This window comes from Rhinolophus sinicus, linkage group LG10 (assembly GCF_036562045.2).
Source record: "Rhinolophus sinicus isolate RSC01 linkage group LG10, ASM3656204v1, whole genome shotgun sequence".
Taxonomy (NCBI): Eukaryota; Metazoa; Chordata; class Mammalia; order Chiroptera; family Rhinolophidae; genus Rhinolophus; species Rhinolophus sinicus.
The window spans coordinates 9,405,435-9,418,537 of record NC_133759.1 but is presented as its reverse complement, the minus strand read 5'-3'; the positions used below and the strand labels follow the sequence as shown (position 1 = coordinate 9,418,537).

General features: G+C 44.1%; 1 long non-coding RNA gene across 1 annotated transcript; it reads left to right on the top strand.

Annotated features, from left to right (window-relative positions):
• The first annotated feature begins 3,174 nt into the window (after nt 1-3,174).
• LOC109443548 (uncharacterized) lies at nt 3,175-9,663 on the top strand. The gene is made up of 4 exons (XR_012489590.1): nt 3,175-3,917; nt 5,709-6,142; nt 6,340-6,530; nt 8,000-9,663. It is a non-coding gene; the product is annotated as an uncharacterized LOC109443548 (long non-coding RNA).
• Nucleotides 9,664-13,103: the final 3,440 nt, after the last annotated feature.

The following is a 13,103-nucleotide window of genomic DNA, read 5'->3' as shown; positions in this document are numbered from 1 at the left end:
TGAATCAATCTGCTTTCCCTCCACCCAAGTTCTTCAATGTGGACTTGTTTCAACTTGTCATTTTGGATTTTATTAAAATTGCCTGGAAAATCTGTCCCATTTGTCATAGGCAACCTGACGTCCCTCACATATCTCTGGGCATTCTTGGGGCACTCCCATTTCTCTTGCCTGCCTCTGGCCCTGATTCCTGCTGCAGTTAGGTTCCCAGTCTGTCCTGTGCTGCTGTTTTTCCCATGGGATACCAGCCACCTCATTCAGCCCTGATCTCTTCTTACCCCAGGGTCCCACCCACTCAAGGCGTTGGGTGGAGCCGACCTCCCGGGCCGTTCAGCAGAGCCCAGAGACATCACAAGGAAACCTTGGCCTGCTCCGGATCCTGTACATACATGCTGCCCCTTGTGCTATAAAAGCAAAGCATACATCCCATTCCTGGCCCATCTCCCCCCTTATCCAGCATCTTTTCACCCTTCAGAGACTTCTGACTCCCCACTTGCCAGGGCAACACTGCAAGGAAGGCAGTGGAAAGACCAACTGAGGGAGGGAGAGGGAATGACCTTCCTGTATGTCTCCATGACCTCGCTTTGGCATTAGAAACAAATAGCCAGCGATTAGATTCTGCAGGCATAAGCCAATTACATGCAAATTTTGGCAAATCATATGCAAATAACATTTGACTCTGCCCTGGGTTGCATCTGCTTACATCTCTCAGGGGCAGGCAAGTAGATATCATTGGTTAAGTGCATTATTCAAAATGGGAGATGGGGGTAGAGAAGCAAGAGAGGAGAAGAGTGACTTCTTCAGCCCCAGCTGCATGCCAGGGAACTTTATGTGTCGTTTGCTCAACTAGCACTTCTTGAGTGGCTGCTGTGTGCCTGGCAGATGGTGAGATAAGTGAGAAGCAGTGCAACCCCCACCCCAAGGGACCCCTAGATGAGTCAGGACACAAACAACTCAACAGAGGGGTTCCCAAGGTCTTGGAAAAGCAATGATGTGATGTGTGCAGGATGCTGTGGGGACACAGAGTAGGCCATCTGATCAGACTGGGGCATCCGGAAGCCTCCCGGAGGCAGTGACGCATGAGCTGAGCTTTGAAGGATGAATAGCAGATGCAAAGTGGATGAGGGGAATTGCATGCTGGGCCGCCTGGTGCACTTGGTAGGTCAGTGTGGCACTGGGAGGGGTGCATGAGGTGGGGGGAATGAAGGGAAGGGCTGCTGAGCTTCAGGAACTGTATCACCAAGGGTGTTAGCACTGAGCTGAGAAGGTGGAGCTTTATCCTGAAAAAAATGAGGAGTCCAGCAGGAGAACAATGAGATAAGGAGATGTTTCTGGAAGCTCTCAGACTGCAGCACAGACTGAAGCGATCCAGATGTGGCAGAGGCCGGTGAGGAGGGCCACGGCTGGGCTGTGGTGAGACAGACCAGGGGGTGGGAATCACCAGGAACATTGGTGAGGGACCCGAGGTAGTAGGGTGCTGTGATCAGTCAGTTGTGGAGGGAGGTGGTGAGAGGGCGTGTGATTAGCAGGTTTGGGGCCTGCTGATTGACAGGACCACGGGAAGAAGGCAGGTGAGAGGACAATTCTATTTTGGACATGTCTGCTGTGAGGACCTGTGGGGTGTCCAAGGAGCCATATCCAAGATGTGAGATGCCTCTCACTGTGCTGGGTCAGCTTCTCTAGAAGCAAGTGTCTCATCTGAATGCAAGTATTTTATTACGGAAGTGCTTCCAGGAGACACTGGTGAGGGAGTGGGGAAAGCAGGCCAGGGAATTGGAAGAAGCCAGGCCAGGGTGCTGTCTCAGGCAGAGTCCCGTGAAGGGTAGCTTCCCCTGATCCCACAGGGGAGTTCTGGTGGTAGTTGTACCTCCGAGATACCTCAACCTGGGGGCTGGTCCATCATACTCCCACTCCGTCCATCACAGGCTTGGGGCTGCCCTGGGTGGGTGAGAAGTAAACTAATAGGCACTTCTAGGTCTCAGTGTATGAAGCAAAGGCTCCAGGGACTTGAGGGTGGACCACCGAAAGACAGTGACAGGCGTGGCTAGTGGAACAAAAGCCCACTGAAGATGGGGAGGGGATGCAGAAACAGCAAAGCCATCAGAGGGCATCTGGGTAGGATGCCACAGTGTCTGCTGGCCACATGGAATCCTCGCCCCTCATGACTGCTCTGCAAAGTAGGTGCATCCACACTTTGCTGATAAAGACACCAAGTTCAGAGAGGTTAGGTAACCTGCCCATGGTCACACAGCTGGAGAATGATGGTGAGCCCTGGAACCCAGGGCCTAGTTTTTATACATCTCATAGCGGCTAGTTAATAAAGAGAATGCCCATTGTGAGGGCTAATTCCACACCAGCCATATCCACATGACAACTCCTTTGCTTCAAGCAACCCCAGGAGCTATTTTCATTCCCAGTTTGCAGGTGAGGAAGCAAAGGTGCAGAAAGTCACCTGGCCAGGGCCACAATGCTAATAAGCAAAGAAACTGGGGTTTGAACCCAGGTCCATCTGACTCCAAACCCCATTCCAGACAGCATAATGCACTGCCCCAGGCCTGCAGGGTGAGACACCATTCCAGCGATACCCCTGAGTGTCTTGGAAAATTTGTGGGGTGAGGGAGAATATTTTAAGTTTGTTGGGGGGATCACTTAATCTCCTTTGGCAAGAAGATGGAATGAGCAGAACCCGGAGTCTGTGCAGTGCAGACTGCCTCGGCCTCCCACTGGCCCAGTCAACAAGAAAGAGGGCTGGATTCTGGTGACTCTGTTGTCAGTGTGGTTCCTGAAAGGGTAATTTTGCAAACAATGCTGAGAAGTCGATTGTGGCAATAAATTACCATGTGAAAAGGAATTATTTTGATCACTTTCTGTGTTCTGGGGCTCTGAAGAGTGCAGAAAACAAAGATAGGTTGAGTAGGATATTCTATTTGTGTGGGCCAAGAGTGCAGGCGCAGATGAAGGAGTGTGTGTGTGTGTGTGTGTGTATGTGCGCGTGTGTGTGTCCATTCCTGCCTGCTTCTCAGCTTGGTGAAATGCATTATGTGGGCGCGAGGCCCTTCCACCCGACGGGTATTTACAGCTGCTGCATTTCCCCTGGAGACCTGCCTGCCTGGGAGGTAGCAAGAGGAGCTGACCTTAGGGGCACCATCCTAAGAGCCCACGGTTAGTCTGGACCTAAGAGATGGCTGATGGGAGTTGAAGCCTTCTCCCAGGTAGACTCCTATGGAGAGGCTGGTCCAGAAGGGCCCTCTCACACGCCAGGTGGAGGGAAAGGCGGAAGGGAACCCTGTTTGAGAAGGACACGTTACAGAGCACTTTGACTTACACACCTGATGCAATTTGTCAACTTTTGATTAAAGCTAACATGCTCAGAACTGAACAGGCTGGTGCAACCAGCACCCAGATCAAGAAAACGGAACATGACCAGCGCCCCCAGAAGCCCCCTCCTGTCTCCTTCCTGCCCCTCCCCCACCAGGGTAACCCTCTCCTAACTAGTCACAGCATAGACCAGCTTTGCCTGCTTTTGCACATGATATGAAGCGAATTCCACAGGTACATTTTGAAAGGATGGCTATAAACTTGAGTCCTGTAAAGCAAATGATACGTTTGCTGCCTGGGATACTTGTAATTTTAAAGGAATGTTTTGGTGAAATCTTTTGTAACTGGATTAATTGTCCTTGGACCCAGGCCTTGTGTATGCTAAGGTTTCTTAATAATGAGTGTATCTTTCAGGACTAGGGATTCATTTGGGGTTCTGGAAATTTCCCTGTGTTGCAGGCAGAGCATCAGGGAGGAATCAGCACCCCGGCACTGAGTTTTCATTAAACGGGACTGTCTTGCATTTCCTTTTGTTTTAGATCACGGATTCTCAACCGTGGCTGCACAGTGGAATCACTGTCCCACCCCCAGAGGTTCTGATGGTGTGATTTTGATCATTTTGGCCTTCATTGTGCTCGAGGTTAACCTGTAGCGTGTGAAAGAACAAGTTATTCTGACGCTGGTTAAAGATGATAAGGCCGACTTTATTCAGGGCGATAGTCATCCCCCTACAATGAGGTTTTGCAGGAGGGGAGAGAGATTGGGCTCAACACCAAAACCATCAAGGAAAAGTCATGATTTACAGTCAAGGAGCAGAGGGTGATGGGACTCAGTGGCTGGAAAATTACTAAAAGTATAGGGTAATTCCTTGTTAAACTAACCTGACAAGATTCTTGCTGAAGGCAAGTCAGGGCGATCAGATACGACTTTACCAAAAGAGGAATTTGATCAGCTATCAAGGGTGATCAGAGGTTGATGGGGGGATTCTGGTGAAACTGATGCGATAGGATTCTTGCTAAAATTGGGCCATGCCAAAGGTGGACATCCAAAAGTCGAGGCCTAGTTGGGAAGAGGATTCCGAGGAGTCTGCCTATAGTTTGGTCAAGGGCACTCTTAGTTAAGCTTTATGTAATCTGGGTAGAGAAGTTTCTGGCCTTAAAAAGACGGTGATGCTGCTGACACGAGGGAGGAACAAAATGATGCATTTGCTACCAAAATGCTGAGTGAAGCCCAGACTCAGGGCAGAGGTCACTTCTCCAATCTCCTCCAATGACAGCCCAAGTCAGCCTTACCATCTTTAACAAGCATCAGAATAACTTGTTCTTTCGCCCAAGAGAGATTGTTATGGTGATGATGGGGGGGGGGGGGTGAGGAGGAGATGGAGGATAAAACTGAAGAAAATTGTGCTTATACCTTTAAGCCTCTATGCTTTTTGACCTATAACGTATTGGATAAAATAATACCGAATCCATAAGCTTTCTGAGAGTATGAAGCAATGTAAAGCATTTAAGCTATTTAGTGTGGCAGTAAGTACATTGCAAATGCTCAGTAAAATATCACCGTTTTCATCACCATCATTAAAAGTTGCTGCAGAAGGAGCGTTTGTGACCTTTAATCCTCAATTAAAATGTGCCCATTTGAGCTCGGCCAGAGAAGAACAGTGACCTAATATTCTTAGAACCAGTCGTTTCTTTCCTGGAAACTACTTCAGGAACTTCAGGGGCTACAACCTGAGGCTAATGGGACTTCAAGGTGTGACCAACCTGCAAACCAGGTCTAGTTCTGCTTAAAAACACAGCGTGAAGGGACGGGTACTGTTGGAAGACTGTCCTGTTTAAGGCATACACATTGGAGGTAGAGAAATTTTTCTCAGGAAAAATAATGATTCTTTTCCGAGAACACAGTGAAATGCCATAGGTTCAAGCCAAAACCCAGAATTTTGTAAAATTGTGAAAAGAGAAAAACTTTCCTACAGCTGAAAATTTAAAGAACCACAGCTGTGAGCACTCTTATTTTCTTGGATTTTGATGAAGTCAGGGTAAGGTGGATCAAGGATGGAGATAGTGTCATAGAGAATTCAAAGTCACCCATTTACATTCCATTCCAGTGACATGAAAGAGAAATTTAAACCCAGCTGAAATGCAGGCTTTGGGCTAATGTCCAATATTAGCTGGATGGTGTCTCCAAACAATTTTCTCTGGGCCTGTTCATGGTTTATCCCTCAGCTTTTACATTCTACAGGACTTTAAAAGAGTATTTAGTCCTTTCATTTGATATTCACAAGTACCCTGTGTGTCACACCCAGGGCAATACTGTTTCCATTTACTAGATGTATTGAAGATACACTCATTTTCACCTTCAACCTTCTTAATAAAACCTCAATTTTGTTTCAGTGTCTACCTCTGCCTCATGTGACTCAGAAGAAGGTGAGCATATCTCCAGCTTCAAGGATAGAACCTGATTTAATAATCCCAGTCCTTTCCAATGAATATTTAGTAAAGGACACGTGACTCAGTCTTGGCCAATGAGAAGTGAGAAGTTTGCTGAACATCTCCAGGAAAGTAATCTTTGCTCCTCAGAAAGAGTCAGCCTGGATATGTCTGTGTCTGGAAGTGACACCTGGAACTGCTGCTCTGATCTTGCTACTGACACAATAATAAAATCCATCATGATGGCGGATGAAAAGAACCTGGGTCCTGGGAGACTTTGTTGAGGCTGAGTCTGCTGACTGCCTCTGACCGCTGAACTTCCAGTTATGTGAAGGAGTGATTTTCTGAATGGCTTGGAGTTTTCTATTACTTGCAGCCCGAAGCATCCTGAATGCTATGTGAGTATTCTGGGACTCAGAAGTTAAGTGAATTGCTTCCAGTGACCCAGCTTTTAAGTGGTAGAGACCAGGCTGAAACTGATTCTTTGTTAAGCTTGCTGCTTTTCTCTATCCCAAAGTGACAGTTTTACTTTTCTGAAAATAATCACAGCGTTTGCCATCATTGAATTGAATGTTTATATCTCATTCTTCCTCAGGGCAGTTAATAAAACGATAGCCAGTAATGATCCCTGTAGCAGACAGAGCTTCCATGCCTTCCCCAAAACCAAGTATGAGTGTTGTAATGGACAGATACTGAGGTCCTGGCTGTCTTCCAGATTTCTTGTCTAATTTCACACCTTCTGCCATCTTTGCTGAAATGCCAGCCCTACGCCTTTTCTCGGCTCAGGTATGGTACATGATAATTTCTACCTGTTCTAACCAATGTAGAATTGGCCCATCTTTGCTTTGGATATCACTGTATCAGCTATATGCTTTTATCTTATTGCTAAGCTGTCTTATTACATGGTTATTTTACTCATCTGTTGTATTAGGATGCTTTCGTCCATAAGAATAGTGACTTTGTTTCCTCACTTAATGAGAAATCCCATGGTTGGTGATTCCAGAGCTAGTGTAGCCATTCTGTCTGCATCAAGGACCCCGGCCCTTTGTTTCCTTGTATATTCCTTACCATGCGTTGTCCATTGGTCATGCTTTGTCCTACTATTTAAAAATGGCTGCCATTGCCCCAAACACCATGTGATCACACAGGGAGGTCCAGAAACAGGAAAAGAAAGGGGGAAAAAATCCTCATGCTTCTCTCTCTCTTATTTTCCACAGAAGACAATCTCTCCTCAAAGCTACCCAATAATTTGCCCAAGATCACACAGTTAATAATAAAGTAGAACAGGGATTTAAATGTGGACAGTCTGACTCTAGACTGTCCAATAGAAATATCATGCAAGCCACATATGCAATTTAAAATGTGTAGAAGGTACATTTAAAGAGTAAAAAGCAGGTGAAATGAATATATTTTATTTAACGTAATATATTGAAAAGATTATTTCAACATGTGATTAATATAAAAGTAATTAATGAGATATTTTACATTTTTTATACTAAGTCTTTGAAATCCAGTGTGTCCTTTATATTTATAGTGCACCTCAATTCAGTCACTATATTTTCATTGGGAACACTTGATCTGTATTTGTAATTCATAAAATTTATGTTGAAAACATAGATACACATACCCAAGCTGTTCCAAATAGACTTAAAGTTTCCCAGTAACTGAATCAAGTAGCAGTTCTTACACTGACATTAATTAAAGGGAAATAAAATGAAAACTTCCATTCCACTGTCACACTGGCCACATTTCAGGTGTTCAGAAGTCACAGGTGCTGGTGGTTCCTGCATTGGACAGCATACTTCTAGAGTCTGTACACTTAAGCTCATTGTTATCAAATTCCTTGTACCCAAGCACATGGTAATGTGTTAGCAAGTATCCCCCTATATTTAGGTGGTGCCAAATGCTACAACTAGGAGACTAGAGACCTGCCTTGTAGTTGTTGCCCTGTTTCCAATTAGCTGTGTGACCTCAGGTGAGTCACTCTACTTCTCTAGACCTCTGCTCATTTGTCAGTGTGTGAACTCAAGCGTCTCTTCCAGCTTTCAGATGATGTATTATTTCTCTCTTCCGAAAGAGGAAGGAATCAGGACATTTTTAAGTCTGTGGGCACCAGGGCACACACACACATTCTCTTCACTGCAATATATAAAATCGGTGTTTCCAATCCCTGGCACCTGCTGAAATGCTGTGAGCAAGCAGGGCTCACACAGCACTCTCTTCTCACCCAGTACCAACTGTGTCTTTCTCCACAGTGCCCGGGATAAAGAAACACTGAAGCATTGTCCAGGCTCCGAATTCCAGGAAATATTGCTAGTTTGTTGCTTTTTATACACCCTTTTAAGGAAGAAATACCCTATACATGGACGGAAATCCCTGTGTGGGTTCTGCAATGGTTTTGAGTCACTAGCCTCCTGGAGTGGGCTGTGTTCTTTTATGTATAAAAGAAAGGGCTCCTCTAGATTCCCTTTTGTTAGACTGTTTATATGGTGTGCTCCAGGCATGTTATTCAGAATGGGGCTTGGGTTTATTGGAGAGCATAAAACTTTTATTATATTTAGTAGAGCTATGAAAGGATGGCCAGAGGGTTCAAGTCAAACTGGAGGGTAACTATGGAGGCTTGAGCCCCAGCAATCCACATAATAACTGGGTTTGACCAAACCTTGTCTTCCAGAGGGACGACATGGGGCTGTCAGTGGGATGAAACTTTAGAGCTCTGTGGGAAGGACCCAGTTGTCAAAAGCAATTCCCCCCCCTGGTGCCCTTACCCTACTAGAGGTTCATTTCTTTGGGTCCTGTAAGTTAGGCAGAGTGGAGCTAGCCTCTTCACTCACAAATGAGAGAGTCTAGTCTTCCGTGTGGATTTGGGAGAAGAGGATAATAAGGAACTGAGTGGTAGAGAAGGGTAGGAGGGACCCAAAGGACATTAAAGTGAGCGGCTAAAGGTTGGCAGCCATTTTAGATTAAGCTAATGGATATTAGGGTTTATACAGAAATACATAAAAAGTCTGTCACCAGTTTATGCTGTGCTTAAAGGAAAGGCAGGCTAAAAGGGAGCAGGAGTGTGGGGTTTAGTGACCTCATTTCTTTAACCAGAGTGGGAATTGGAAGGAAGGAGGTAACTCATTTATTCCTTCATCTTTTCATCCATCGGTTGTGGTAGACAGCTTTCCGAGGTACATACCATCACTCCTGCCACTCCTTCCATCAACAGCTGGATTTATTTCCCCTTCTGCTTGATGCTGGGATGGCCTGTGACTTGCTTTAACCAGTGAAATGTGGTGGAAGTGACACTATGCCAGTTCCAGGCCCATCTTTTGGGAGGCTGCGTCATGCAATCAAAAATCCTCCGGCTAGACTCCTGGATGATGAGAGGCCACATGGAGCAGCCTGAGGTGCCAGACTCGTGAGTGAAGGCTTCTGGAACCTTCCTGCCCAGGTGACTGACTAGCCAATGCCACATGGAGCAGAAACACTGCCCAAATTCAGGACCCACGGTATCATGAAAAATGTTAATTGTTGTGGATTTAAGCCATTGTGTTTTGGGGTCATGTGTCACCCAGCCTTAGGTAACCAAACATTTACGACATGTTTTTGACAGCTATGTTTAAGGAGGTTCCCTTTTATTCCAGTTTTCTCAAGTACATTTTTTATCATAAATAGGAGTTGAATTTGTTAAATGACTTTTCCACCTTTATTGAAATGATCATGTGATTACTTTTCATCTTTAGTCCATTAATCTTTAATTTGCTCTGAAATTTCTTATCGTTTTTGAGCAGAGGTCTTACATATGTTTCATCAAGTTTATTCCTAAATATTATGTTTTTTAATGCTACTATAAATGGCATCTTTAAAAATTTTTTTATCTTCTAATTGTTTGTGACAGTATATGCAAATAAAATTGATTTTTAGATATTGACCTTGTATTTTGTAACTTTGTTAAACTCGCCTATTAGTTTCAGTAATTTTTAAAAGATTCCTTAGGATTTTCTACATACACAATCACGTTGTCCACAAATAAGGATGTTTTTACTTCTTTCTGTCCAATATTTATGCCTTTTATTTATTTTTCTTGCTTTATTGAACTTGCTATGATCTCTAGGACAATGGTGAATAGAAATGATAAGAGTGAACATACTTGCTTTTTTCCTGCTCTTACAGGAAAAGCATTCATTCTTTCATCATTAAGTACCATGTAAGCTTTAGGTTTTTCATGGATGTTCTTTATCAGGTTGAGAAAGTTTTCTTCTGTTCATAATTTGCTGTAAGTTTTTATTTTGAATGGGTGTTGCATTTCATCAAATATTTTTTCTTCATTAATGGGATGATCCCATATTTCCTCTCCTTTATCCTGTTAATGGCGTGAATTACAATGTTGTTGGCAGCCTCTGAGATGGTCCCCAGTAATCTCCTCCTCCTGGTATTTATACCTTTGTGTAATCCCCTCTCCTTGAGAATGACCTGGATTTAGTAAATCACTTATAATGAATACAATAGGCAGAAGTGGTGGCATGTCAGTTTTGAGATTAGGTTACAGAAAGACTGTGGCTTCCATTTTGGGTGACTTCACTCACTCACTTGCTCTGAGGAAACAGCTGCTACGTTGTGAGCTGCCCTGTGGAGAGAGAGGTCCACGTGGCATGGAACTGTGGGAGGCCTTTGGCCAGCAGCCAGAGAAGAACTGACGTTCAGTTCAGTAGCCCACAAGGAACTGAACCTTGCCAATAACCACATGAGTGGTCTTAGAAGCAGATATTCGCTCAGTCAGTCTTCTGATAGGACCACCACCTTGGCTGACCCCTTGACTGCAGCATCTCAGAGACTCGGTGCCAGAGGACCCAGTTAAACGGTGCCTGGATTGCTTACCCACAGAAACAGTGAGAGAATAAATGTGCATTGCTTTAGGATGTTAACTTTTCAGGATCTTTTCTTTATGAAGTAATAGATAACTAATATATACATTTTGAATGTGAAGTAAATCTTGCATTCTTGGGATTAACCTCAGTTATACCATGATATATTATCCTTTTATACACTGTTGGATTTGATTTACTAATATTTCATTAAGGATCTCTGTATCTAGGTTCATGAGGGATATTGGTCTGTATATCTTTTGTAATGTCTTTGTCAATTAAGTATAGTTGACATACAATTAATTATACTTGACATCTAATATCAGGTTTTGATATTAGAGATATGCTGGCCTCACAAAATGAAATCCTTATGCCTCTGTTTTTGAAAGAGTTTAATATAAGATTCATATTATTCCTTCCTTAAATTTTGATAGAATTCACCAGTGAGCCTGGAGTTTTCTTGTAATAAGCGTTTTATAAAAATTATAAATTCAGGTGTCTTATATATATGGAACTGTTCAGATTTTGTTTTGTTTCTTCTTAGGTCATTTTTTTCCTTTCTCCAGCTATATATATATATATATATATATATATATATATATATATATATATATATATATATATATATATATATATATATAAAGCATATGTGTGTGTGTGTGTGTGTGTGTTTGTGTGTGTATGCTGATTATAAAAAAAAAAGCTAGTCAGGGCATATCAGGAATTCCTAAGGCTGCTTAGCGTAACAGGCCTATGCAACAAAGGGGGCACATTGGATAGAAATGCATTTGTTGAGAAGGGTTCAAGAAACCAAGATGATGGGAAAAAATAGCTTTCATGGGAGAGTTATGTTGGAGCAGAGGAGTGAAACAATTTTAGGGTGCTAGAGAGTAGAGATCAAGAGACTTTAATGAGTGGCTAAGGTCTAAATTGGATTCCCTGATATCTTTCAGAGAAACATGCATTAAGATTAAAATTCTCGTCTGCACCAAGCTTAAGTATGACACCCCGTTGGGACACTGCTATGAATATTTGGGACACAGGGAAGGAAGGATGTTCATAGCTTTGCAAGCATTACTATTCCATTGTTCTGTTTAACCTCACTGAACTGCATGAAAATAACATATACTGTGTTCCCATTGCTTCATAACGAATTACTCCAAACCTCAGTGACATACAACAACCATTTATTATTAAACTCGTGGATTCTGTGGGTCAGGAATTTGAAGAGGACATAGTAGGGACAAGTTGCTCCCTGCTGACTCAGCTCTCTGCAGCTCTTCTTTTTCTCTACCCACCATGCCAGCCAGGCCCAGTTGTCTGATAGTGCTTTAGTTTCCTTACCACACCCTGAATTCTCTCTTACTGACTGACGTCCTTCTTCCATGCATGCTCTTCCCAGTCCAGAATGCTCTTCTCATATCTCCTTGGCTGATTAATTCCCACTCCCCTTTGGAGGCTGCTTCCATGCCACCTCCTTTGGATGTCCTCACCGACTCTCTGTGCCTGCTGTAAGCGCCCTTCCTCTGGGCTCCCATAATTCCCTCTACTTCCCCCATTATAAAACTCATCACTCATTACTTACATCCTGATTCTAATGTCTGACTCTCCAACCAGAGAGCTGGCTCCAAGAAGCCAGAGACGGCCTCTGTGCTGTTCAAGTGTTCTCCCGGAACCTGGCACAGGCTCAATATTTATTTGCTGAGTGCATTAAAGGGCAAGGCCTGCACTGTTATTCCCATATTACAGAGGTGAAAGTAGGGCCAGGAGAGTAGGAGCCCGCCCAAGTCACGGTCAGCTCATGGCATAACTGAGTCTAAGAGCAGGTCACACTACCACCCACCACCCTCAGGCATCCTGGAAACAGGGCCCCACGCAGGTATGTGGCAACCTCCCACAGCTTTGGCCTTGGTACTCTGCCAGCTGTGGCCACTATCTTACCAGCCTGGACATGCCTGGCAGCTGGGTCCAGGCAGGAAATGCCCTGGTTATTAACTTATTCATTTGCCTGTGAACCACCCAGCAGGAGATTGTACCGTTAGCTTGTCTTGGTAAGACACAGCCAGAGAAATGCAACTTCTATTCCCATGATTAAGCCTCCTTCACAAATAAAATATTGACCTTAATTAAGAAATAATGCATAGGGAGGGCACTGGGAAAAGTGGCAGTAGGAGCATGAGGCTTTTGTGAGAAGAGGAGAAAATGGCAGTTCTCTTTGCTCATGTTGCCAGCATTTTTCTTTCCTGCTTACAGTAGTGACAGTTTTATTTTTCTATTTTTCCATTTGTGAAAAAAGTACCCTCAAAGTACTTAACTCAGGAAAAAACCAGCCCAACAGCCAAACAACTGGATCATCCTGTCTCTTTAGTAGCTGCTGTTAATGGGTGTTGAATCAATACCATTGAACCCCCAGACTTCCCAGAGTGGACACTTCCCAATGCCCAGCTCTGAGACCGGAGGAGCTGGGAGGTGAGGCAGAACTGGACCAGCGAGAACTGGGCCTATG